Source organism: Microtus oregoni, unplaced genomic scaffold, assembly GCF_018167655.1.
Source record: "Microtus oregoni isolate MIOR12 unplaced genomic scaffold, Mior012 000040F_ref0000088, whole genome shotgun sequence".
Lineage (NCBI taxonomy): Eukaryota > Metazoa > Chordata > Mammalia > Rodentia > Cricetidae > Microtus > Microtus oregoni.
The window spans coordinates 1,627,501-1,653,781 of record NW_024543207.1 but is presented as its reverse complement, the minus strand read 5'-3'; the positions used below and the strand labels follow the sequence as shown (position 1 = coordinate 1,653,781).

The 26,281-nt window shown below is 46.2% G+C and overlaps 1 protein-coding gene across 3 annotated transcripts in view; it reads left to right on the top strand.

Moving 5' to 3' along the window:
• Window positions 1–26,281, top strand: part of Pdzd2 (PDZ domain containing 2) — a 358,456-nt gene that overhangs the window by 133,675 nt on the left and 198,500 nt on the right. The gene's annotated exons all lie outside the window — the stretch shown is intronic.

Here is a 26,281-nt window from a genome sequence, read left to right as displayed (position 1 = left end):
TTCTTTCTTTTCCATTCATAAGAGCACCTAGACTCAAGGCATTTCTCTTTCCCCAAACTTTGGGTTAAAAAGGAAATAAACACCATGTAAAACTAACATAAGAAGTATTCCATTGAGCTAGACAATGTTATTCAGCCCAGCATCTCACTGGCAACCGAATCCCAAGGCTGTGGTCCATGAATAGTTTCATCCGAGCATCACTTCATCTGCCACAGGCACAGGACTCCCATAGACTCAAAGTACAGACGCCCATCCTGGCCTCCTTGTATTTTTTTTTAAATATTTATTATGTATACAATATTCTGTCTGTGTGTATGCCTGCAGGCCAGAAGAGGGCACCAGACCCCATTACAGATGGTTGTGAGCCACCATGTGGTTGCTGGGAATTGAACTCAGGACCTTTGGAAGAGCAGGCAATGCTCTTAACCTCTGAGCCATCACTCCAGCCCCCTCCTTGTATTTTCTACCTGTCCTACAGTATAGGAAGTTCAGACGGGACAGTTGTGTTGTTTCCATGGTGAATCGGCTTCCCAGAGCCATGGTCAGGCTCGGAGATAGGCTAGAGGGACTCTTGGTACTCTGAATAGCTGTCATGGTTACAGTTCACCCCAGTGAAAAGATGAAACCTGAAATCAGCCATGGTGAAAGCTACAGGGTGGAGTCTAGGGGCAGCTCCACGCCCGTTTTCCGTTGCCACCTCGTTTCAGTGTCCATGGTACTCAGAGGTCCCTACACACTACTGCCACACGAGGCTCCATGTCCAGGGTTTTTATGGAGGTTGGTCATATGGTACTGACCTTAGTCACCTCGTCTCTAGTTCCTCCAGTGGTAAATTAATACCATGTTGGCCAGAGCTCCCACATAAACCACATGGTTAGTATAAGCTTTATGGCATTGCCCTGATACAGGAGGTATTCTCCTTGCACGGGATATTCCAAGGGCTTACATGTTGCATCCCAGGGCTGGTCAGAAGCCAGTTTTCCCTTGGCATATATGTGGGTTGAATGCCTCAGACCTGAGTTCATACTCTCCTGTACACCTGGACTCCTAGGTACCCATTCATGGCTTCATAACAACCCAGACGTTAACAGTGGAAGACGAGGAGACGGGCTTCATATTGCCAAGGGTAACTTCCTGGCCTTTTTTTTTTTTTTGAAGATTTAAAAGATGCACCACTTATTGAGTTAGTGCCTACCAGAGAGGGCAGCTGCCAGCCAGTACCTAACTCAGTACTTAATCACGTGTCTATATGAGAATTTAACCTCTATCACATTCAACTTGGGCAAGATTACCCAAGTAGGAGATTTGAACCCAGCTAAGTCTAGCTCCACAGTTTATGCTCCTAACCACAGTGTTACGTCTGTAGTCTTGTTTCCAGGATTCCCAGTGAATACTAAAGTCCAGGAATGCTCAAGTCCTTTGTACAAATGATGCAAATGATGTATTTGCCTCTAAAGTATGCACATCCTTCTGAATGCTATGATCTCTAGACTATTTACAATAACTAATACAATGCAAATAGCTAACAGCTATTATACGGTGTTGTTCATGAAATAGTAATAGCTCAGTACAAATCCGAAGTGTTAGTGCTTCGGTCCACAGTTCTTTTCCTTTGCAGATGCAGGGTCCATGTATATGAAAAGTTATTGCTGGGATTTTAAAAGAGGTTTTGAGTGTTTTCAAGATTTTTTTTCCCCATTCATTATAACTGACACTTTCTACATTGCTATATGGGGATTTGTCCTGAGAGGTGTTGAGTAGGAGCTGGTGTTCTACTGAGACCCCCATGAACCACTTCAGGTTTTGGCAGCCTCTTCATCCCAGGGTCTGTAAGCCAAGTATTTTGGGGGCCAGTACACCAACTTCATATCTGTCTGCTAACAATGAGTCCTATCCAGTATAAGAAACTCTTTGGGCCATCTGGTCTACCTGTCTTGAGTTTATTTCTGAATTCCAAATTGTTTTATGTGATGGTATAGGCTGAATTGCACCCTCCCCCAATTCTTATGTTGAAGTCCTAGTCTCCAGTGCCTCAGAATACAGACTCATTCAGAAGTAAGACAATTGCACATGTCGTTAAGATGAGGTCATACTGAAGTGGGAGTGGCTAATGCGATGTGATTGTTGTCCTTATCAAAAGCTAATTTGGACACAGACATTCAGGGGAAAAGACATGTCAAGATGAGTTATGCTGTAACATGCCAAAGAACTGCCAGGAGCTAAAAGAGAACTGAAGCAAGTTTGTCCCCAGCACCAGGGGAAACCGGCTCTAACCCCTTGATCTTGTGCCTCTAGTCTCCAGAGCGGTGGTGAGATTTTAAGTTTCTGTTTCTTAAGCCAGTCAGCTTATGGTACTTAGTTACAACAGTGTTGGTGAAGCTAACATGGGTGGTACTTCGAGTCTCTTCATATTACATAAAACTCTCTGATAACTTTATGTGTTTTGGAGGAGGACACTTTAAGAGTTTTATGTGTTGAGTGTGGGAGGAACAGGTGCAAAGTGTAAAAGATGAGGTCATGGCTGCTTATTTCAAAATTACACCCATAGCCATGGGTGGCTTTGACAGCCTTCTTGTATGGAACCACACACCTCCAGGATGGAACCCAGGCCTGAAGGAGCCTCCTCTACGGTTGGTACTATCTTGGTCCACAGTTTGGTTCTAGGTACCCCAAGAAATTTTTGAAGGGTGATAGCTTCTTCCAGCTGTAAATTTCAGAGAACATCCTGGAAGAATGGGAAGTATCAGTCACACATGGTATCACCACCCCACCCCCAGATAGCTGGTAAGCCATGGGAGAACCTCTGTTTATAAGATTCATGGTCACCAATCTGGGAAAGATGGGATTTTCTGAACTGTTCCGTTTACTCCTGTGTGGTGCAGGAAGAAATGGGGAAGGTTTTTAGATTAGATCCTACAAGGCATATTTCGTAGCCCTAGTCACTCACTCCTACAGTAGCTCTCTAGAAGTAAACCAGATTTGTTCCCGGGGAGGCAGATCATTCCAAATTGGTAACAAAGCATGGAATTAAGAAGGAACCCACACACCCAAACAAATAGACTTTTCTTAAAAGTAAAAGGGTCCACATTTCACTTTTAAAATGTGTATTTTTTTCCCCGAAGGGGAAAAATTCAGAGATTTTTATAGGTTAATAAATGTGAACAGGGCCCCAGCACAGAGGACACAGGCCTTCTAGGGAGTCGCTCTGGCTTCCAGAAACCTTGTGACTCTAAATCGGTTCCCTTGGCACAGGAGGCCGACTCTGTTTTCCTAATAAGAGCTGTGTGGTGGGTGAGAGAATGTGATTTATGGACCCGTGACTGTGAAGCTGGCACAAGGATGTCGCTCACTCCAGAGTACCTTTAAGTACCCCACCCATTCCCTCAGGGAACCTGAACCAACAGCACACACCACAATGGAGTAAAGGCTTTTGAGTTTGAGAAAGTCTCCAACTCTGCCTCCTCAGGCACGAAAGACAATGATAGTGACGTCACAGTGAGCCCATTGATCCAGACAGTCCCTACCCCTGTACTGATGGGCTATATCCTATACATGCATATTCATGGCAAAGGCTAGCATGTATTATGTATAGGAAGAAGTTAGTTACCTTAAGTACTATTAAAATAGGACAATCATAACAAACTACTTCAATGAGTTATTTGAATGTGCCTTCATTCTCAAAATATCTTACTGTGTTATACTTTTTGAGCATTTTGGCCACAAAATACCTAAAACTATGTGGTGGGCTTCTGTATTATGTAGCTGCAACGGACTGGGGGCTGGCCACTTAACTCAAAGGGACACTGACCCATGCAGGCACAGGGATTATCCTTTCAGTCCCCTAGCCAGATAGCACCTGTGTATTCCTGGAGTGTGAGCAGTCTGTGGTCCCACTGGGTAAATGTGGCCCTGACAGACTTACGGTGATGGACCACATGGCCCAGGAGCATGCCTTGCAATCAAGACTAGCTGAGAGTCAGCCCTAGTTAGAAGCAGCCTTCAGTCCCCTCTGCCTCAAAATCACGTGGGGAAATAAATTTAGGGTTGATACAAGCTTAGACTCTGGTTACCCATGGCAACCTTGAGTTCTGTCTGGATTAAAGCAGATTTAGGCAGAGTGTCAAGAGGCTACGAGAAGGTGTTACTTGGAGAAAACACGTGCAGGAGGTAATGTAGTAGGAGACCAAGGGGGGGGGGAGGAATCTCCAATTATAGCTTTATAATATGGTCCCTGGAGCCACTCTGCACAGGGTCTTGTCTCCCTGCATATATACCCAGAGGCACCTAGCGCTCCATGCGAGACTATATATAGAGAGTAAGAGGTGGTCACCTTGATGACCTAGAGATATTAAGGAAAGGTTAAATTATACTCATCATGCTCTCTAAGAAGCCAGAGAAGCGTGTGACACACTTTAGAAAAATTTCCATTGCAGAAGGTTAAAGGAAAACAAGTTTCAGCATTTAAAATTCAATTATCTGGAAAATTCCGCATGTGGAATAGCCCATTCCCCCAGGATGTAGGGTGAAGAAAATGGTCTATGACCCATGCCGGTGTTGTATTTCCTTTTTCTCAGCCTGCTTTCTTTTCCATGCAAGTCCATTTCATGACTTTGGTTTCTGGAAACTCTCTCAGGTTTATTCATGTCCTGCTGTCTTGTACCACAGAAGAAACCGAGGCTCAGAAGTGCTTTCCTGAGAATGCGTATCTTCACAGGCATCAAATTTGAGTCCTTTGATTCGGATTCTAGAACCTTTTTTCTTCAACTGTATAAATAGTAACAAATGGCGTTAGGATAATTCTCTGTGGTTTATGATCAAAACAATAGAAAATTAAGTTTTCCTCATGTTTCATAAATGAGTGGGGATAACATCTAGAGCCTTCCATCTCATTAGAGTATAGCTTATAGTAACTTCATGACAAGGATCATTGAGACCACGGAGGAGGAACACCCAGCTTGCTTTCTGTCTCTCAGTTCCCAAGGGCCAGCCACCCTGTCAAGGCCATGGAGAATCTGAGAGCCGTTGTCTGCCACCTTGTGGTTGAACTCAAGCACTGAGAGAGAAAGTGCTGGGGGTTGTCTGTCCCCTGAGCAGCTGAGTGTTTCACAGCTGTGCTGCTCAGGTGGCAATTACGGCAGGCAGGCAGTCGGAGCTCTGTAGAATCGCACCGCCTGAACCGTGCTGAACCATCAGAATGGGAACAGGACACTGTGTTCTAACGTTCACTCCTGACCCCCGGGTTCCCACAGAAAATGAGAGACTGAGTCATGTGACCCACCCTGCTGGGCTCCTCAAGACTGATGAGGAGGGAGTTTCTCTTTTTTTTTTTTTTTTTTTTTTTTCTCCAGCCACTGAGAAGCAGCGAGTCTTTTAAGGGAAGTCAGTAACTGCAGTTTCTAGCACTGCACTTGGCTGATGGGGTGAGTGTGTCCTTAGAGAAAGCTGGCAGTATTGGCACACCCTCATTCACAGCCATTTATTGAGTGACGTTTGAGGGTCCACATTTTTTTTTTTGAGACCACCAACTCACTATGGAGCAGAGGCTGACCTTTAGCCTCAGACACTTCTTGCCTCTCCCTCCTGAGTGCTGAGACCACAGGCGGGTACCACCACTCCTGCTTTACGTGGTTCTGGGGATAGGACCCCAGCGCTGAATCCACTTGCTTTTATGAAAGAGGTGGCATTAAAGAGGCGCTCCCCATGACACAACACCCTGTCCAGACGCACTTTCTCTCACCCCGGCCACCCGCTCCCCTGGTACCTGAGCTGGAACTGAATGCCAGAGGTCCAGCCACCGACTCCTGGCCAGGAAGATGGAAAGCCCAGTGTCCCACTTTTCAGCTGTGCGTCTTACGTCTAGGAACTGCTTCCCCTGGGAAGCATGAGGAGAGACATCGGGCATGACAGCAGAGTTACTAGTTTGACTTTCTGTCCTCTCCAGAACCTTTAGCAGGAACCTTACCTTCTCTACATCTTTCATATTTGGCTATTGAACAGGTTTGAGCGTTCATATTCTTCCAATTTTTGGTGCTAAATGTCCCCCACGTGGCATTCATTTTCCCTAGAGGGTCTCTGAAATTCAAGCTTTGGTACCAGGATCACTTCCTACCTCTCCTAGAGACTTCTGAGAGGGAGGCAAGACACCTGGCGCAGCCTTGCTCACAGAATTAGAAAGCCCAGACTCCCATCTTTATCCATGTTCACTTTGGGTAGCGGGGTTGGGGGCAAAGAAAACATGTTTTAGGGACTCGCCCAGCTGTGAGCCAGGTGTGGCGGTGCACACCTTTAATCTCAGTATTTGGAAGGCAGAGGCAGGTGGATCTCTGAGTTTGAGGCCAGCCTGATCCACAGAGGGAGTTCCAGGGCAGTCAGGGATACACAGAGAAACCTTGTTTTGACAAAACAAAACAAAAACAATTTGAGGCTGTAACCCATGGCAGCTGACTTGTCTGGCATGCTTAAGACTCTGGATTCAAATCTCCACCCCGCAAAACTAAATAAAACATATTTTAAATAGTTACATGGATATCCCCATACAATTCATACATATTCAGCTTTGAATATGATCTTCCTCCAAAGATTTTTGACTATGTGGATTTGACTTACATTACTTAAATATTTAATAGACCATGGCTACTGGTGACTTTCTGGGTGGCCCAGCCAGATGTCCCGAGTAAAGTAACATGGAGGTTATTAGGGTTCTCCAAGATAAAGAGGGGTGGGTAGACAGGCCTGCAGTGATAGTCTAATCCTCCAGCTCCCCAAACAGAAAAAGGATGATTTACCCTGTCTCCTGAACTTTAGTTTTTCCCCCCCTTTGAGGAGGAAGGAGATGAAGGATAAGCTATTTCCATGGCTAAAGTATCTGTTGACTCAGCCCTTGGCCTGGGCATGATGCTAGACAGTATTAAAGGAACTGGGATTTCTTAGAAAAGCCTTGGCCTTTGCCATGGCAGGTGGATATTCACCGGATGAGGCAAGAATGGCTGTAAGGGCGGGAACAGCGGATGGATATCCTCACCTGGTCAGCCCATGTAGATCCAGGCTCTGTCAGACTTCAGGGTGAGTTGTGGCTGTCCAGATATGCACTCCTGAGAATTCCTTCCTGTCTGGTCCTGAAGAGTAAGCAGAGTTGTTTGACTCCAACAAAGACAAGATAATCCTGAAGGGGAAAAATACAAAACACTTAATGTGCCTGGCTCCCCAGCCCTTGTGACCTCCCTGGAAAGAAGTCCCACAAGGCACACAGTGCAGGGTAGAAGGGCCCTTACTGGAGAGCAGAGCTTGCTCTCCAGGGATGAGAGCGTGCAGTGGGTGGAGACTGCTGTCCTGAGCTACATTTCAAGCAGGTTCTATATTTTTTTTAAGTTTATTTTATTTTTATTTATTTTAAGAAGGCACCAGACCTCATTACAGATGGTAGTGAGCCAGCATGTGGTTGCTGGGAATTGAACTCAGGACCTTTGGAAGGGCAGGCAATGCTCTTAACTGCTGAGCCATCTCTCCATCCCCTGCAGGCTCTATATTATTAATTTATGTTTGAGATAAGGTCCCACTATGCAGCCCTTGCTGGTCTGGAATTCACTATGCAGACTAGACTAGCCTCAAACTCCGAGTTCTTCTCCCAAGAGCTAGAGTTGAAAGCATACACCACCATGCCTAGTCTATTCTATTAGAATATTAATTAATTTTATGATACATACAATAGATTGTAGTCATACTCTTTCCCTTCCCTCAACTACCCCCAGACTCTCCCCCACCCTCAGCAACTTTTCTGAGGAATTTGGTGCTGTCCAGGTAACTTACAGGCCTCTTTGGATTGTCTCTTGCAGAGCAATCAATAGTATGTCATCGATCTTTATTAGTTTATCTCCTGTTTTACAACAATCATGTAAGGGTCAGGACTCCGGGAGCCACAGTAGATGGCTAACCATTAGGTCAGAATGTTCCACCTCCTTCCCGAACCCCGGATAGGACTCCGGTGCCATTATCTAGGAGACATCCAATGCCTGTTCTTCTTAGGCTGTTGACTCAGGGAGGGCGCTACCCCCACTGTCCCCAAGACTGCTAGATTCTAATCATCTAGCACAGAGCACCACCTGTGCGTCAATTAAATCCATAGACAGTGTGTGATGTGTAGAAAACAGGTTTTATTATGTTGCCCTGTCTAGCTTTCTGAAACACCCTACTGAGACCATGAACCCACAGAAACCCACCCGCCTCAGCTTTCAAGTGACTGAAGCCATACATCACAGTGCCCGACAAAGGTTTTATTTTTATTGATGTATCTGCATGTATGTATGCCATGTGTGGGCAGGTGCCAAGGAGGCCAGAAGGAGGGAGGTTGCCCCTAGAGCTGGGGTGGCAAGTAGTTATCATCTGTTTGGCATGGGTGCTTAGAACCAAACTTAGGCCCCCGGGAAGTGCTGTAATGATGCTTAACCACTCAACCATCTCTCAGCGGAGCTTTTAACTTTTAAAAATTCTCACTGAGCGTCCTGTTTATTCATTTTAGAGCAGTGGTTCCTCAACCTGTGGGTCTTGATCCCTTTTGGGGGTCGCATATCAGACTTTATAACTCATTTTGCTACTGTTATGAATCATAAAGTAGCAACGAAATAATTTTGTGGTTGGGGGTCACCACGACATGAGGAACCGTGTTAAAGACTTTAGGAAGGCTGAGCATCACTGTTTGAGAGCGGCATATTTACAGTTATTAAATTAATTCATTCCTAGGATACTCAGTTCCTACGTAGGCCACAGATTTTTATTTATGTCAGCAGCAACACTGAGACAGCATTTGAAGAACAGAAGAGCGTGTGTTTCTGCTATCCTGGTCCTGATCATTTAATGTTTCTCTGACAGGCTAATCTCTGACTACATGTTCAGCTCTATTGCACTGACTCATCAGGCTTCATCTTCTTGATTCCATCCACCCTGTCTTCTGTACTGTTTGCATTTCCAACTACCTTTCTCCACTGTTTGCCTGGGAAGGCTCGCATGGTCGCAGAGAGCTATTGAACAGAACAGAAGGGTGGCGAGCGAGAACCCAAACCCTCTTCTAACTACCTCCATCCCAGAATTTCCCTCGCTTACCATTCTTGGACTATCTTTCCAAGCATTCTTTGTGGTTTGTTTTGTTTTTGAGACAGGGCGTCTCTGTGTAACAGCCCCAGGTGTTCTATCACTAGCTCTGTAGACGAGACTGAGTTTCTACGTAGTCCTGGCTGTCTTACAACTCACTATGTAGACCAGGCTGGCCTCCTACTCACAGATCCTTCATGCCTCTGCCTTTGGCTGTTTTTGATGCAGGGTTTCACAGTGTTGTTTAAGCTATCTTTGAACTCGAAGCAGTCCTCCTGCCTCAGCCTCACAAGTCCTGGGATTACAGGCGTGTACCACAACACTGACCTTATTCTTGATGGGTACGGTAGTTGATGATGACTTAGGTGAGCATATACTTTTGGTTGCTGACAGGCTCCAGGGCCATCCTTAACATTTCTTTTGAAAGGCTTCTGAGTCAGCCTCTTTGATCATATTCCTTAGAATGAACATACTGTGTCTAAGGACATTGTCACGAAGTTTGTCATGAATTGTTTATTCGTGTACTCTACCACAAGTGATGTGTGGGTGATAGTGTGAACATTTCTAGGTTTACACGCATGCTTACTTAATAGACATACGACTTGTTTTATGGAGTGTGTATGTGTGAATGTATTTTTGAGATAACGTTTTGCTTTGAAGCCCAGGCTGCCCTTGAATCCACTACCTCCTACCTAAGCGACCAGAGTGCAAGGATTACAGGCAAGCACTATGGCGCACCGGCTTTGTGGTTTTAACTGGTATTGATTATGAGGTTCAGCTCTCCCCACTAGGATGCTTTGACATCATGTTTCGTTTGTTTGTTTGTCTAACAGGTGACCTAACTGGACAACTGTCCTCTGCCCACATGTGAGGGTCCTGAATATTGGATAGGCATTTAGAAGTCACTGGCTTTTGTGTGTGTGTGTGTGTGTGTCCTATATGGTTAAAATTCTTCCCAATCTTCTAAAAATTAATGTTAGTGCCATCTTGAAGTTTTAAGTGTTTTAATGGATAGGAGCTGTTGGGTTTTCTTTGGTTGGCTTTTCATTTTGTTTTTTTGCTGTGTCAGGGTTGGAAGCCAGAGCTGTGCACATTCCAGACAAGGCCCCTCACACTAATACTTCCCCAACCTTGGTCTGTTTCCTTTGTAATCACCTTTGCCTGCTTTACCCCTTTACATTGATATCATCTTCCTAGAAACCTCACACTCTCCTACCAATTTTAATGATTGTATTTTAAAATTCATCTTCATTTAGATTTTAGTTTAACTAGCGTATCTCTGGCTGTGGGGCAACAAAATTATATCTTAACTCTTTCTAAATTTCAGTGTGATTATAAACACCACCATTTACTAGTAATCTCTTCATCTGGATGACTTTGCGAGGCTTGGTTGTCTTGGCCGCGCGTGTGTGCACGGATTTTATTTATGTCTACGTCTGTGCTTGTCCCACAGTTTCTGTGTTGTGTGTATCACTTACGCTGGTCCCCTCCACCACCCGACAGCTGAAATTTCTGTTGCTGCTCTTTGAAATGATCACCTTTTGCACTTCCCAAAGGCAGCTCCTGAGTCGTGATGTTGAGTTTCCCGAGGCCATCCTGGGGCAATGCTGGCTTTTCCACCATGCGGCATCCTTCTAGGTCCAGTTCAAGTCCCCCTAGAGAATTTATCTCTGCCCTCCAACACATTGTAAACAACTATGCTTTACATATTGCTCCAGGAATGGGGGGTAGGCTTGTAAAATATCCCGAGATTTCGCACTCCTGTCTTGCCTGTGCCGTCATACCGCTGAGCCTAAATTGGAAGGGTTTCGCTCTCATGATTAAGTCGTATTTCATAGCATAGGTGACTTTAAGAAAGAGAAATGGTCAGGGTGGGTCTCACTTAATCACACGAACACATTCAAAGCACTTTACCCGGAGACAAGAGGGATAGAGAGTGTGCTCCCATCTGGCCTGAGGAAGTCAAATATCTAAGTGAATAGCCAGGAATAGGATTTTAATCCTACGCGTGTGAGTGACTGAATTCTGCCGACAGTAATGTTGGCAGTCCTGAGCTGTAGGTGACATGGTCCTCAGCCCCGGGCAACATCCCATGCCAGCCATAGATCATGTTGAGCAGGGCCTGGCTATCCTGTAACTTGATCTTTCCCTTAAGAGCCTTGGTAAGGGCTGAAGAGATGGACCAGCAGTTAAGAGCACGGGCTCTGCTCCCAGAGAACCCAAGTTCAATGCCCTAGCACTGATAGGGAGATCCACAACCATCTGTAACTCCAGTCCCAGGGGATTCAGCGCCCTCTTCTGGCCTCTGAGGGTACAAGCATGTATGCAGACAAAGCATCCATATACATTAATATATTTGTATACATCCATATATGGTATAATCCGAACACAATAATGATGGGTGTTTTCCCAAAGCCTCTGCATGCATGGCATTTGCTACACAATAAGATAGAAGTACTACGAGGGCCACGTGCTGGTCAGTAGCAATCCCCCGTCCAGTCTCTCCACAGTGCTGGTCAGTAGCAATCCCCCGTCCAGTCTCTCCACAGTGCTGGTCCGTAGCAATCCCCCGTCCAGTCTCTCCACAGTGCTGGTCAGTAGCAATCCCCCGTCCAGTCTCTCCACAGTGCTGGTCAGTAGCAATCCCCCCTCCAGTCTCTCCACAGTGCTGGTCAGTAGCAATCCCCCCTCCAGTCTCTCCACAGTGCTCTCCATGTAGGAATTCCACCTGCCTCATGATTAAATCTTTCTGGGAATGAGATCTGCTCTGGTGCTTTCTGTGCAGCAGCAGCATCACCATCCATCCCACGGGATACACAGGGGAGGAAGGTGGTTAATCCTGACAGCCCAGCATCAGCATCAGGATCTTCAGCTTAGACCTTGGCTCAACCTTGCTAAGCTTTGGGTCCCGCTTTTAAGTGGAAATGAAGCTTTGGGGAAAACATTGAGGATGCTGTCATTACTGCCAGTGGTTCCTTCTGAAGAGAAGACTGATATGGGAGGGCTGTGGGGGTTCAGTGAGGTCATGCTTGGGGGTCTCATGGAGGGTGGTGTATAAGCGCCTCTAGAAACAGTAGGTCATGGGTAGCAGTAGAAAAACACTCTTGGAAGCACCTGTCCTTCTTGCGTGCACTTCAGGGTTTTCTAATTTGTTTTGTCTGGCAGGACTCTGGTTCTTTCTCCCTCCACCCCCAGCCACCGTTCCAACCTCCACCTATTGACCACCACTCCCGCCGCCCCCCAGGATAGATAAGCTGAGTCCCTCCTGGAGACTGATTAAGTCCTGGGAGTTTGGAGTTGAAGCCCTGAGGCCAGGCTGCACAGTGGCATAAACAGACTGCAAGGTCCTCATTTTAGACGCCTGGAATCTGGTCCTAGAAGCAGCTGGAATGAGTCATCCACCAGTCACAGAAGGACAGAGGAAGTCCCTTTAGAGGGACTCATGAGGGGCAAACAGGGCTGAGAGGGTTCCCAGGAAGGCACGGGCAGACCCTAGTTCCCACCATGCCCAGCTGGACTCTGTTCCGTGACATTTCCGTGTCCTCAATAAAAGATGTTTTGCAAACAGATAAGCCCCTGTCAGAAACTGCTGTGGAGTCAGGGCTGGTTCTCATCCACCCAGGGACACCATGCCCAAGCGCTGATTCCGCATACACACAGAAGAAAATTAAATTGCTTTTTCTTTGGACTTTTTCCAGACTCTGAGCACAGTTAAATTCCCAGTGGCCTCTGGAGGGCACTATTTAATTAGGTTTAATTTCGTGGTAGCGAGCAGGGCACCAACTAAATGTGGTTGGGTTTGTCCGGTTGCTGCCTATGGTTTGGTGAGACCCTGCGGTACCACGTGCTAGCCAGTTTCTGAGGCTCTATGGCTGCTGTACCTTAAACAATGGCCATTCCTCTGCCGTCTGGCACTTGTAGATTGCTTTCTAGAACAAGATTGCTCTTGTTTCTGCAGGCGTGTTTTTGACAGGTGCTGAACTAAATGAAAGCTTTTCTTTCCTTTTCGTTTCAATGGATGGAGAGACACAGAGGTTACAGCTTGTGAAAGGGACCAGTTCAAGTTCAGCTGGTCTTCAATTACTTGGTGGAGGGAGGACATAGTTTGTATGTTTTCTGGGCATGTATTCCTTTTTAATTAGAAGAAAAGATAAATGAATGGAGTGCAGTATAAACAGAAAGGAGAAGTGTTGAGAAACTATTCAGCCTAACGAAGGGGAGGCGATTCCTGCCTGCATCACGTCTTAATCGCCCAGGGTGTTGTGTTGGTTTCCGACTGGGCTGATTCCTGAGAAATGGGAGCCAGAACAAAGGGGGGGGGGCGTTGCTTTTTCTGTCTGCTCACTGCCACCAAAGCAGGAAGGAAGGAGTGAGGGTCCCCTGCTGTCTTAATTAACAGTTCTTCAGTAATCCTGAAATAACCAGCTCTCTCCTTCCCTCCCTCTCTCAAACCTCCCCTTCCTCTCAGACTCTCTCCCCTTTTCTTCCCTTCTTTTATAATAAATTTGAGTAAAAAACTTTGCCATTTGATGTAAGGTTTGCTCACCAGCAAGCCTCTGGGGTCCTCCTGTCCTGACTCCCCGTCACCAGGATTGCAGGCGCATGCTGCCACGCCCAGCTTTTGACATGGATTCTAGGGACCAAACTTAGATCCTCACGCTTGTATAACAAGCATTTTACTGACTGTGTCATCTCCTTCTCTGCTAGACAGTCTGTTAATCTTTATATTTTTGATCCATGCAAAGATGCTTATTGAATCTACACAGAGCTTTTGATTTCCTGGAATATGCCTTGGAAAGCGACCTTTTAGACCTAATAGTGATGAATAATATGAAGGAATTTTAAGAGTAAATTTTTTACACTAGCTTTATTGAGTATATTTTACTTCCTGTAAAAGATTTCCTTTATGATGTATGTTTACATTATTACGAGTGATGCATGTCTAAATGTAGGATATTTTCATACTGCCCCGGAGAAACTATATAGCCATCACCAGTCATCCCAGTTCCCTCATCCTCATTTGGGTCTCTGGAAGCCACCAATCTACTGTTTATCTCTCTCCCTTTGCAGTCTGTTCTGGACGTGCTTTTGATATAGGGTCTGCCATGGCATGGCTTTCACTTGCTTTGGTGCTTTCTGTGTTCATCTACTCCACGGTGTGCTTCTGAACTCCTCCACCTTCGTGTTTCAACAGTTCTGAGAGTGATTAGAGCGCATTTGTCCGCTCATCCATCAGTTGGTGGCTGCTTGGATATTCGGGTCATTCTCATTTTTTTCCACTTTTTTTTTTTATTTCAGAGAGAGAGAGAGAGAGAGAGAGAGAGAGAGAGAGAGAAACACCACAGCGTACATATCACAGGGTACATGTAGTAATCAGGAGATAGCTTCTCTCAGCTTTCTGGAGTTGGTTCCCTCTTTGATTTTGGTTTCACCGATGCTTAAGGCTTGGCGGTAGCACCCTTCCAAGCAGATCCACCTCAATGGCTATAGTGTTAGCATCATAGATAACACAGCTACAGATAGGAACCTACAGGGTTTTCCTGCACAGACCTAGGCTTTCAGGCCCTCCTGTACATAGGATACATAGTTCCGGAGGGGTCACTTTGTAAAGAGCAGCTGAACAGTTTTGCAGAATCACTGCATGGTTTTACAATGCCACCAACAGTGTGTAAGCACTCTCATGCCCACACTCCTCCATGAACTTTTTATCAGCTCTCTCTCTCTCTCTCTCTCTCTCTCTCTCCCTCCCCCTCTCCCCCTCCCTCCCTCTCTCCCGATGGGTAATGTCTTAAGGTAAGATCCCACTAATGTAGCACAGGCTAGCCTTGAACTCACAGTCCTCCCATGTCAGGCCAGTGTGCTGCCACCCTCAGCTTATGGTGACTCTGGCTACTCCAGCCACAGTGGAGTACTGCCCCGCTCTGGTTCTGATCCCAGGGATGCAGAACATGAGCTGAGCTTTGGGCCCTCCAGGCTGTGTCTTTGGAGAAACGGTGAGACAAATGTAAACGTTGGCTCACTTTGAAAATCAGGTTACCTTGATTTTTGTTGCTAAGTTGTAAGAATTCTATCAGATGTATAATTTATGATTTCTTTTAACCTCAGGTAACTGCATATTTTAAGCAGTTGCCATTGATTGGATTCAACAGTCACCAAGGGACAAGGGTATCCCATTGATTTGTGGGGAGCAGAGTAGGAATTAAAGGCCCCACCCTCATTCCTGTAAGTCACAAACTCCTAGGACCAGCAGCCTAAGGAGAGGAGAGCAAGGTCTTAACCCTCCCGGTGTCACAGTTTGTAGTGCCTATTGGCTGTTGCGTGTTGCCTCAGGAATGAAGCTTTCCCAGATGATGTTGTACAGAGGCCTGAGACCAGAGTGGCCCTTCACCCAAGCTGGGAACACGATTGCTTCTTTCATCATATGGGCTCTGGGGGTCAAACTCAGTGGCAAGTGACTTTACCTCCTGAGCCATCTCATCAACCTGGGATAAAGTTGTTCTTGAAACCGAGTCAGAAAGATGATCCCTGAAGGTGCTGCTTTCAGAGAGCTGTCGGGCAGGTGGAGCACCAGGGTAACATTTCCCTGGGCTGGGTGGGCCTGGGGTTCGCATGCCTTGTTGGCTGTCAGTGACTGCCCTAGACCTTTGGGTGATTTCAGGTGTTCTCAAATGAAAAATTGATTTTCAGTGTTCTTGATGCCTTTCTGAGTTGGAGTTGGGGGGAAGTGTGGCGGGGGGGGGGGGGTGGCAGGCGAGGGATTATTTTAGAGGCCTTGATCTTACCATTGTAGAACCATATTCTGAGCGACTGGTGCGTGCACGCGTGCACACACACACAAACACACACACACTCATACTCTGCATAGAGTCCTTCCCTATGGCCTTATTACCTGTCACCCTCAAGCACCGCAGGGAAACAGTCTCCAGACTAATGGAGCCTTTCCATAGAGCCTCCCTATGGCCCCATCACTCTAATCACCGCAGGGAAGCACCATGGTAGCTGTTCTTTCTTGTCTCAGGCCAACGTGGATTTTCTTCTCGTGTGTCTCTTTGATTCTATTTGCTTAATTTTCCACCAAACCACACTCTTAAAACATTTAGTGCAATGGCTTTACTTACTTGTTAAATTGTTTTTAAATTTTTTTAATTTTAAAGAAGTTTGCTTATGGTTTTGGTTGTTAGTGACGGGATCTTTCTGTGTAGTCTTAGCTGTCCTGGAACTCACAATGTAGACCAGATTGGCAACAAACTTGGAGATCTGCCTGCCTCTGCTTCCCCAGTGTTAAAGACATCACACCTGCTCTTGAAGAAGTTATTTATTCACCCATTTGGGGCACCCATAGGTCTTGGTCAGTCCTCTCCTTAGAATCCTTCCATTGACCATTCTCTAATTACACCTGGTCATGTAGCACTAGCAATAGTCCACTGCTTTTCCCAGACTCTTTGATCAGCAGGCTGGAAGCTGCCAGGATGAAGTCAGAGGGCCTGTCCTGCCTGAGGCATCAGCACAGCGCCCAGATGTCCTGTTTGTACCTTTCTGAGGGCTGTGGGTTGGAGCACTGGCCTCCTGTGGAGCCCTCATTGCTTTCCTGATGGGTCTTCTCAGAGACTCAGCCCTGGCTAGCTTTGCCCAGCTGTGTGGGGTCATCCTGAAGTCATGTCTCCTGAGCAGCTCTCCCAGGGGAAAGAGGCCTCCCTTGTGCTTTATGAGGTGCGGCAGTCATCCCTCCTTGTGCTTTTCCTGGTCACAGCTCATTAACCAGTAGGAAAGATGTTCCAGGGAGGATGACACTAGAGAGAGGAGCCATGGTGACAGGGACAGTCCAATGTGACTGCCTGGGAAGCGAAGGGGGTCAAAGCGGTTGAGTTTAAGGGTACGAAAAGTAACCAAAGGGTGGGAAAAAGCTGAAGGTGGAACGGAAAGTGTGACCAAAGAAAAGATGTTTAAAATAATTAATAGAAATGAGTAAAAAAATCTTTTAAAAAATCGTTTTAATTTTTACTGAAAATAAATTTCTTTCACACAATATATTCTGATCATCATTGCTCCTATTTCTTAAAGGAATATTTCTTTACAATAGAAGGCAAGTTTAGAATCCAATCCGATATATACTGTGCGTGGATCTTTCTGCATTTCAGTTTTTATTCACTTGTCTTTTATACTTTTCATCAATGAGAAACAAGAACTGCATGGTCTGGGGTTGGGCTACCATCTTTAACTAGCACACACCTAATAGATAAAGAAAACTTAAAGCCAGGCATAGTGCTACACACCTTTAAATCCCAGTACTCATGGGCAGAGGCAGGGGATCTCTATGAGTTCAAAGCTCTCCTGGTTTACATAACACGTTCTGGGGTAGCCAAGGGAACACAGGGAGACCCCACTTCAAGAAACAGCAGAAGAGGAGGAGGAAGGCAACCGTGTGTATTGAATTAAAAAGAGTTCCTTCTAAAAATGGGAGTATGTTAGCCTTCTGTTACTATAATAAACATCCTAAAAGGCCAACTCTAATAAATAGGTTACATTGTTTGGTTCATAGCGTGAGACTTCATTCCATGTTAAGTTGGCCCATTGCTTTGGGCCTGTGATGGTATACCGCGGGAGGAGCCAGTATCGGAGAAAAACCACTCCTCATGACTGAGACATGGGAGGGAGGAAGGGGAGCAGGGGAAAATAGAAACCTTTCTGTAAACCCCACCTCGTGAAGTTTCACAGTAGTGCCGTGAGAGAGACCAAGACACGTGGGCCTGAGGGGACATTGCAGATCCCAACTGTTCTTGGTGGTAGGTTGTGCACCCCTGTCACAGTCCCACAACTACACAACGAGAACCAAATCCACTGAACTTTTCCTCTCCCCAGTGTGGAGTAGTGAGTATGATTTGTTTTAATAAACAGGTAGCGGGTAAGGTGGTGCAAGCCTGCAACCTCAGAAGTTGGGAAGTAGAGACAGGAAGATCTGGAGTTCAAGCTTTACTGTCACTTGTAGAAACTAGATTTACGGGGGCTGGAGAGATGGCTCAGAGGACAAGAGCACTGGCTGCTCTTCCAGAGGTCCTGAGTTCAATTGAACTCAGCAACCACATGGTGGATCACAACCATCTGGTGCCCTCTTCTGGCATGGAGGCAGAATGCTGTATACATAATAAATAAATCTAAAAAAAAAGAAAGAAACTTGATTTACAGAAGGCTGCCTAGTCTATTGAAGACTTTGCAAAACAAATCATATATCTAAAATGCTCTGGGAAGAGGAAGGAGACTCTACTGAACTTGTTTTCCATGCTTAGTATGGATTAGTGTTGAATTTTGAAACAGGATGCTGCGCCTGGGGCCCTCCGCCCAGAATCCAGACACACTGTGCTGGTGTGTGTTCTTAAGAGTGAACTAGTCCAGCACACACACTTGCTGGTGAGACGGTAGCCCAGCAGGTGACCAAGCTCCCACTAGGTCCTGGAGGGCTGACATCAAAGCCAGCAGGAGCACCCAGAGCTCCAGACCGCACCCAGGGCCTTTATTGTCAAAGGACAATGAGTTCCCACCTGCCAACGTGCATGGTTTTTGCATTTTTGAAAGGTCACAGAAAGCTTGAGGCAGAAACCATATGTGGCCCGGAGAGCCGCCATACTTAATGTCCTTTAATAGGAAGGTTTGACAATTCCTGTCCTGTGTATGTTAGCCATGCGGCTTTCACGGCTTTGCTCTGGATACCCTGAGAGCCTTGACAGCAAGGAGCCCGGATGTGAAGCTGGAGGCTGAGGATGGATTTGGACTGATTAACCAAGCTAGAGTGTGTTCTTCAGAAGTCCCAGGGTTAGCGCAGCCGCTGGAAGAACTTTGGTGTCTGGTCCGTGTAAAGAAAGTGATGGTCATCTTTTCTGCTCAGACGGTCCCGCTAGGACACAGGGCACCTAGTGTCTGATGACTCAGTTTTGTGAAATGGGGCTGCAGCTATCTGTGCCCCTTCCATGTCTTCTCCTGTGCACTCCTGGTCCAGGGCCAAGACCAGGCATGGAGTTCAGGGGGCAGCAGCTGGATCTGTGGCTTCTCTGTCCTCCTGGCTCCTTAAGCTGTTTCTGAAGGTTCTGGAAGCCTGGTGGTATTCAGTGCTACATGAAGAACATTAGCTACACCTGAAATATGTAAAATTAGTGGGACTGGAGGCTGAGGCAGGGAGCTGGGCTCCTGGCCTTCCCTGGGATTCCAGCTTGCCCTGGCCCACCTCCATTTGACTTTTATTTCTTTCCAATTGCCTGTCCCACTGACCTTAGAAGCCTAATGTTGACCGTTTACCTAGTTCTCACAATTGTATGAGGATCCCTGTCACAAGTTCGTTGCCACGTGTTATTCCCAGGGGTTCTGCTTCTCTCAGCACACCCAACGGACCAAAACAAAACAAAACAAAAACCCTTCAACATAGACAGAGGTACACCTAGGGAAGGTGGGATGAAGTACTGAGAGAGAAAAGAGAATGATGAGACTATGTACGTGGTGGTATATCCAGTAATCCCAGCAACTTCTAGGGGGAGGCAGGAGGATCGGGAGTTCAAGGTCACTGTGAGCTAGATGGTGCTTCCCAGAATGCTCTGTGTAAGCACCCAGACAGCCTCAGCTCTGGAATCAGAGTCCAGAAGGCTTTAAAAATTAACTTCTATTTTTTAACTCTGAAAACCAAGGGCCAGTGAGATGACTCGGTGGGTGAAAGTGCTTGACACTAAGCCTGACGACCTGATTTGATTCACCTTCCATGTTAGAAGGAGGGGACCAGCTTCCACAAGGTGTCCTCTGACCTCCACACACATGTTGTAGCACACACACACACATACACACACACACACACACACACACACACAATACAGAAATGTAGTTTTTTAAAAAAAAAACAACAAAAACAAAGTTCAAAGATCAAACAGCCCCACAAATGTGCAGATGAATATTCTACAACTTGTCTAGAGACATTGCTTTCTAAAAATTAAGTAGAACAAAGGCAAGAAGGCATAGTTGTGTCTATGTCCTGCACAAGGTGGAGTTCTCAACAGTGGGGTTTTATGGACATAGTACTCCAACATCAATGGCAATCGACTAAAAGACCGCTGCCACCTTCCAGTCCTAACCCAGTGAGGACATCTTCCTCACAGGCCAGTTGGGATGAAGGCGAGGCTGTGAGCTTCCGTCACCCACCGTGTCTTCATCTTAGCAGTGTGGGAAAGCAGGAATGGATGCCTTGGGAGCCCCGGTGTCTCCCTTGGGGATGTCTCACCAAACACCTGTCTCCAGCCACCCCAGGTCACTTCACCTGAGGGGAATCCTTGAGTGTTCTCAGCAGAAAGAGTGTGGGGCCCCTGCTCTGGGGACAGGACCTTGTTTACTTCCTCCAGTGTTTATTGCCTGCTGCAGAGAAACAGGAAAGAGTCATCACATTTGAGTTCCTTCCATTTGCTTTCAATTGCCTTCCTCCCGGACAGAGGTCATCTTTGAAGGCTGGCTCTGTTTACAAGGCTGTTGCAGTCTTCCTTTACCATTGCCGCTCCCTTGAAGAAGACTCCAGAGTTAGATGTTTGCTGTTGGGTGCTTTCATTATTTTGACCTTAACAATTGCCAGAGAAGAGCGACGTTGGCTTTTGGGTTATACATAATTGTGCAAAGGGAAATGTGGCAAGCAGAGGCCCCAGGTTTTGAGGACCCAAGGCTGTGTTATGAAGCACATGGCTGGCTGGGAGGTTGTCGGGTTAGTATTGATGCCGTGATCATGAGCAAGTTTGAGGTTTATAACTCGAATCTACTGCCCAAAAGACAGAGCCACGACACCTGAGCTCTTAGGGAACGAAGAGAAATATAACTTACATTCTCAAGAAGTTCATTTGGTTATGATGATTTCTTGGGGGTGTGGTGATCCCTGATGGCTTAATTATAAGGAAATTTGAATGTGCTAAGATGATTTATATCATTCTCCACACTTCCCATGCATCCAAAGGATAATTGTTTTCCTGCTTTTTAAACACACGTGTGTGTGTGTGCGTGCGCGTGCAGGTGCCCACTGAATCCACAAGTGTCAGATCCTCTGGTACTAGAATTACAGGCTGCTGGGAGCTGAACTTTGGGTCCTCTGCACTGTTGTGCATGTTCTCAGCCACAGAGTCAGCTCTTCGGTCCCCATGTTTCTATATTTCAAGGCCCCATTTTGGTTTACTTTGTTAACTTTTGCCATCAAAATAGGAAATATTTTGTAGATTTGTTGGGGCACTTGTCGTTGATTATTCGTTTGCATGAGACAGGCTCTCACACAGTAGCCTGAAATTCTCTATGTCGCCCAGGCTGGTTTCACATTTACAGCAATCTTCCTGCCTCAGCCTCTTGGATACTGGGGTTACAGGTATGGCCTACCATGCCTAGCAATCGACAAACACTTTGGATTATAAAGCAGTGCATATCCAATTCAGAGAAGCAGGGAAAAAATGCATCACCTGCGATTCCATCACTCTGAGGTCACCATTGCTAATCTCGGATGAATGTTCTTCTAAACTGAACAATTACATAGTAACAAATACTCACTCAGGGCATTTATCATCACTAGATAGGACTTGGTGGTCGCTGTATGCCTAAGTTCATGGACTAGATGAACCTCGATCCTATCACATATGAAATGTGTGACTTTGGGCAATTTTTTAACTCCAAAGTTACTAATCCATAGCTTCCCTATGTAAAAGGGAGTAAAGTGTTGAAATAGGAGCGGCGGGCTGCGTCCCCAGCACCCGGCTGCCCGCCCGCCCGGCTAGCTATACCCGAAATAATTACACGGAAACTGTATTCTTTTAATCACTGCTTGGCCCATTTCTATCTAGCCTCTTCTAGGCTAACTCTCGCACCTGGACTAGCCCATTTCTAATATTCTATGTAGCACAGCTAGGTGCGCTTACCGGGAAGATTCTAGCCTACGTCCATCCTGGGTCGGAGCTTCATAGTGTGTGTCTGCCCAGGAGCCGGAAGCATGGCGTCTCTCTGAGGCGTCTGCTCCCAAGAGGAGAGCTGTCGAGTCTGAGCTCACTTCCTCTTCCTCCCAGCATTCTGTTCTGTTTTCTTCACCCACCTGTGTTCTAACCTATGAGGGCCAACCAAGCAGTTTCTTTATTTTTTTAACCAATGACCTTCCTCCATCAGTAAAGAAAACACTGAAGGCTTATCAGGTGTGTCTGTCACAATGAGCACCCAGCCCATGTGAGCTGTTATTAACTTGTAACTTTCTCTTGTCGCTTTTGAAAACACAGAACTTGATATGCATGGTGGTAGGTAGCCTTGGAAGACACCCAGCTTGCCTTTATTTCATTCTGGTTGTAGTGAGGATTTGCATATATTTGAATCTTTTACACAAGTGAGCTCTGAACCCACAATTATACTCATTGTTCAAGCAAACGCCTGTGTGCATTTACAGTTGGGTGCCAGAATGTTATGCATGCCAGCGCCTCGGAATCACAGCGCTTCTCCAAGGTGATTATGTTATCCTCGGTCATAAATGAGAGAAGGCAGACCAGCGAAGGAGATCAGAACTCCAAGCCCTCTTCTTCTGTGGCAGGCTTGCCCTGACACTGCGCAGTCAATAGCACATCCTTCCAGGGTGTGGAGGCAAGTCTAAAGCAGCTTCCTGACCAGGCTCCTGCTAGATCCCACACATGTCTGTGTGGGCACACATGCCATGGACAACTTAGGGGAGTCTCTTTCTCCTCTCACCTTTGTGTGGGCTCTGGGGGTTGAACTCAGATCCCCAGGTATAAGCTGCAAGCACCTCTGCCTACTGAGCCATCTCACTGGCCCCAGTAGTTCCGTCCATCTTTCCCACTGCATTTCCATCACTTTGAGGAGTGGGTATAATGATATGTGTTGTTGCTTCCTCGTAGGTGCGAAGATAGCCAGATGAAAGTGATGATTGTCATAACATGATAGAGGCCTTTTACTGGGCGACTTAATGAATGCTTACTATGCTTTCACTACCCATTACTACATCTTACTAATAGCAATGGTATCACTTAGGTTTTTACTACCACGCTTGCTTTTAGCAATGTTTTCATGACTGGTGATTCAAGGTGCTTCCACATCCCTGGTACATTAACAACTTTCCCTGGTCTCACCGATGTCCCCCTCCCCTATTCTCCGCCCAGAACTCCAACAATGTGGGATGTTGTTTGCTACCCTGGCCCCTCCTCCCCACAGAACTTTCCCTTGCAATCCTAGTTACTTTATATGCCCTCCTCCAGACTCTTTCCCTTGCATGTGCACCTACAGGTGAGTTCGTCATCCCTTAGGTGATGTTACATGGCTCCTTTGAACAGTACCATTGGCCAACAATATGACTTTGAAAGGTTGAGGAACCTTCTGAGGCTTGGAGAGCAAACTAGGTTTTTCATTTGATGGAAGTGATTCAAAGCTTTACCTAATATTTTGCTCTCTCTAAGCAGGCTCCGCTCTAGTGGATGGAGAGTAATGGTGGACCTGATCAGAGATCCTGGAGTTGGGGGACATGGAGTGATTAGGAACAAGAATCTGATTCTCGAGGTCAATTTGGAAAAGTTGGGGGTGTTCCATACCTGTATTTTCTTGATGTGGTTAGCTAGCTCGTACCAGGGGACATTTCGATATATCATCGTAAGAGAGCAAGTCAAGGTGAAACACAATTGAATGGTAATTACTTCGAATGAGAAGAAGGGTCACAGTGGTTGAATTTAATGATGCAAAAGAAGCAATCATGGAAAGGGCATTATAAACCAAGTAAGCAGGGTGTGAGGCAAAGGGGAGGGGCTTCAACTCGGTAGTACAGAGAATGACTAGCCCTCCCCTTGTAGGGAGGCATCAGTGAAAGATGGGCCACAAAGGCTATTTTCAAGGGTTCTGATTTTTTTCTTTCTTTTTTTTTGGTTTTTCAAGACAGGGTTTCTCTGTGTAACAGCCCTAGCTGTCCTGGAGCTAGCTCTGGTAAACCAGGCTGGCCTCAAACTCAGAGATCCACCTACCTCTGCCTCCCAAGTGCTGGGATTAAAGGCTTGCGCCACCACACCAACTGGCAAGGGTTGTGTTTGTGTATGTGTGTGTAATTACTTACCATTTGTGTATAAAGAGGTTTTTATAAAAAACCAAATAGCAAGTATGAACTAATATTACCAGATTTAGTCAATAAAAAATTGCATGTGACATTAGGGAGTTGGAATGAAAATGTACGCATCTGCATCATAATTTAAACGTAACTGAGTCTCTTGTATTTTATCTTCCAACACTACTAGCATGAACTCATGTGGTGGGTGAGGCACCAGCCACGCTCAATGTGTTTGCGGGGAAATGGGACAGCCTCTGGGATAGTCTGTCGCTTTGGATCTACTTAGAGTTAGTTTATAGCAGAACTTTCTCGGTGATGTAGTGCTCACTATTAGAGCCACCTGGAAAGACTGGGCGTGGGCCAGGCCTACACCGCGGCTCAGTGGGTTTTCTGTCAGGTGACAGTTCTCAGGGGTCAATCAAAGCCAAACACCTCTGTGGTCTGGAACATGTTTTGCTTTGCTTTTGGCCCAGAACAAGAGAAGCTTGAGCGTGTGGGATAAGCAAGGGAGGTGAACATGTCAACAGGGACCCACAGCCCAGGTGTTACGTCTCTGAAGAGAGAATCAAATCATCTCCAACTGTCAGGAACACTCAGCGGTGGGATTAAATGTGAGTGAGAGGCTGCATCAGGCCAGGTGTGATGGCTCACATCCATAATCCCAGCACTTGGGAGGCTGAGGTAGGCAGACCACAGTGCCAAGGCCGTGAGCTACATAGCAACATGCTGTCTCCAAAAAGGGAAAAAGAGAATTAAAAGACTATGCGTGGATGCCATAGTGAGGCCCTGTCTCAAACAAAACGAAACAGATTCTCTTGGGTTAGTCGGAGTTCACGGAGGCTTCTTTCAGTCAGGGGACTCTCTCACTGTATAGTTAATAAATAAATGGACTTAGGACATCTGGTTGGAGTGGGAAAACATTCCCCAAGTGGAAGTATCACTGGAAAACTTCCAGGGTGGGGTGTGAGGGGGATTCTGGAAGCTAGAGTCCACCTGAAGTTTTGGCAAGATGGAGTGGTGGCGTGAAGGGGGCCATAGTGGGAGAAAAGAGGGGGGCTGTGGTATCTAGGAGGTAATGCTACCTGAACTAAGGCTTGACATGGAAGGAGGTGGGGGTCCCCTAGACACCAGAGTAACTAAGCATAAAAGGAGCAGGAGAAAAGAGAATTTGTAGGCAGGATATGGAAGAGTTGGGATAGGTTTCAGGTGGGGACTCCATAACAGAGAAGTAGCAAGAGGAAATTGCTTTTGTCCACAAGGAATTCTGTCATCCCGTATGCATCATTTACTGCGTGCTTATAGCTTGTGACCCCTGAGGTAAGAGGTAAGTACTACCCTGAATATACCCCCAATATATGATCTCTCTTTCCAGGCTTTCAGTTTCCCTATAACAGTTAAAGGTCTGGGGCTGGGGATCATTTCTCAATAAAACCTTTGCAGGGATGGGGCTGGGGGCTGAGGGGTGTCTCTGAGCTGAGTGTTTGAAAGATAAATGAGTTTTATCCAAGAGAACAAGATCAGACATTGCCTGTCGCATATCTGCCTGAGCTGATAAGCTACTCGTCGCTATCCAACACTGATAGCTTGAAACTATCGGGCAAGGTTGAGACCTGTGCATCTCCTGACCTATGACCCTACTACCAGGTGGCGAGTTAGCCTGAAAGCCAACCCTTGACGCCTGCCGTATGCGCAGTGGGTAGGAGCAGACAGGTGCAGAACCAGTCCTGGAACCTGCTTTTCTAAGTTTGGCGTCGTCTCCAATGAACCTCTTCCCAGCAGGTCACTCTCTCTGAAGCACGCTCAGCTGTCTTCTGAAGGACCTCAGACACGGTGATAGAATCATTGGGGGACCCTGGTCTGTCTATGTAGCCAAAGCTGGCTCATATCGTCCAGGTAGCAAAAATAGAGATGTTTACCAACTTTTTTCACCAAGTCTCTTGACAACCTCATTCCACAGATGAAAAAAACAAAACAAAAAAAAAAAACTTCTGACTTCTATTTTGATAACCAATAGACCCTTCTGCTGCAGATTTGATAATGTTATTTCAAGTGCCCATTGCAGCTGTAGAGGGTTGATAAGTGTCCTTCCAATGTTAGCTCACAGCCTCTAGAGCATAGAAT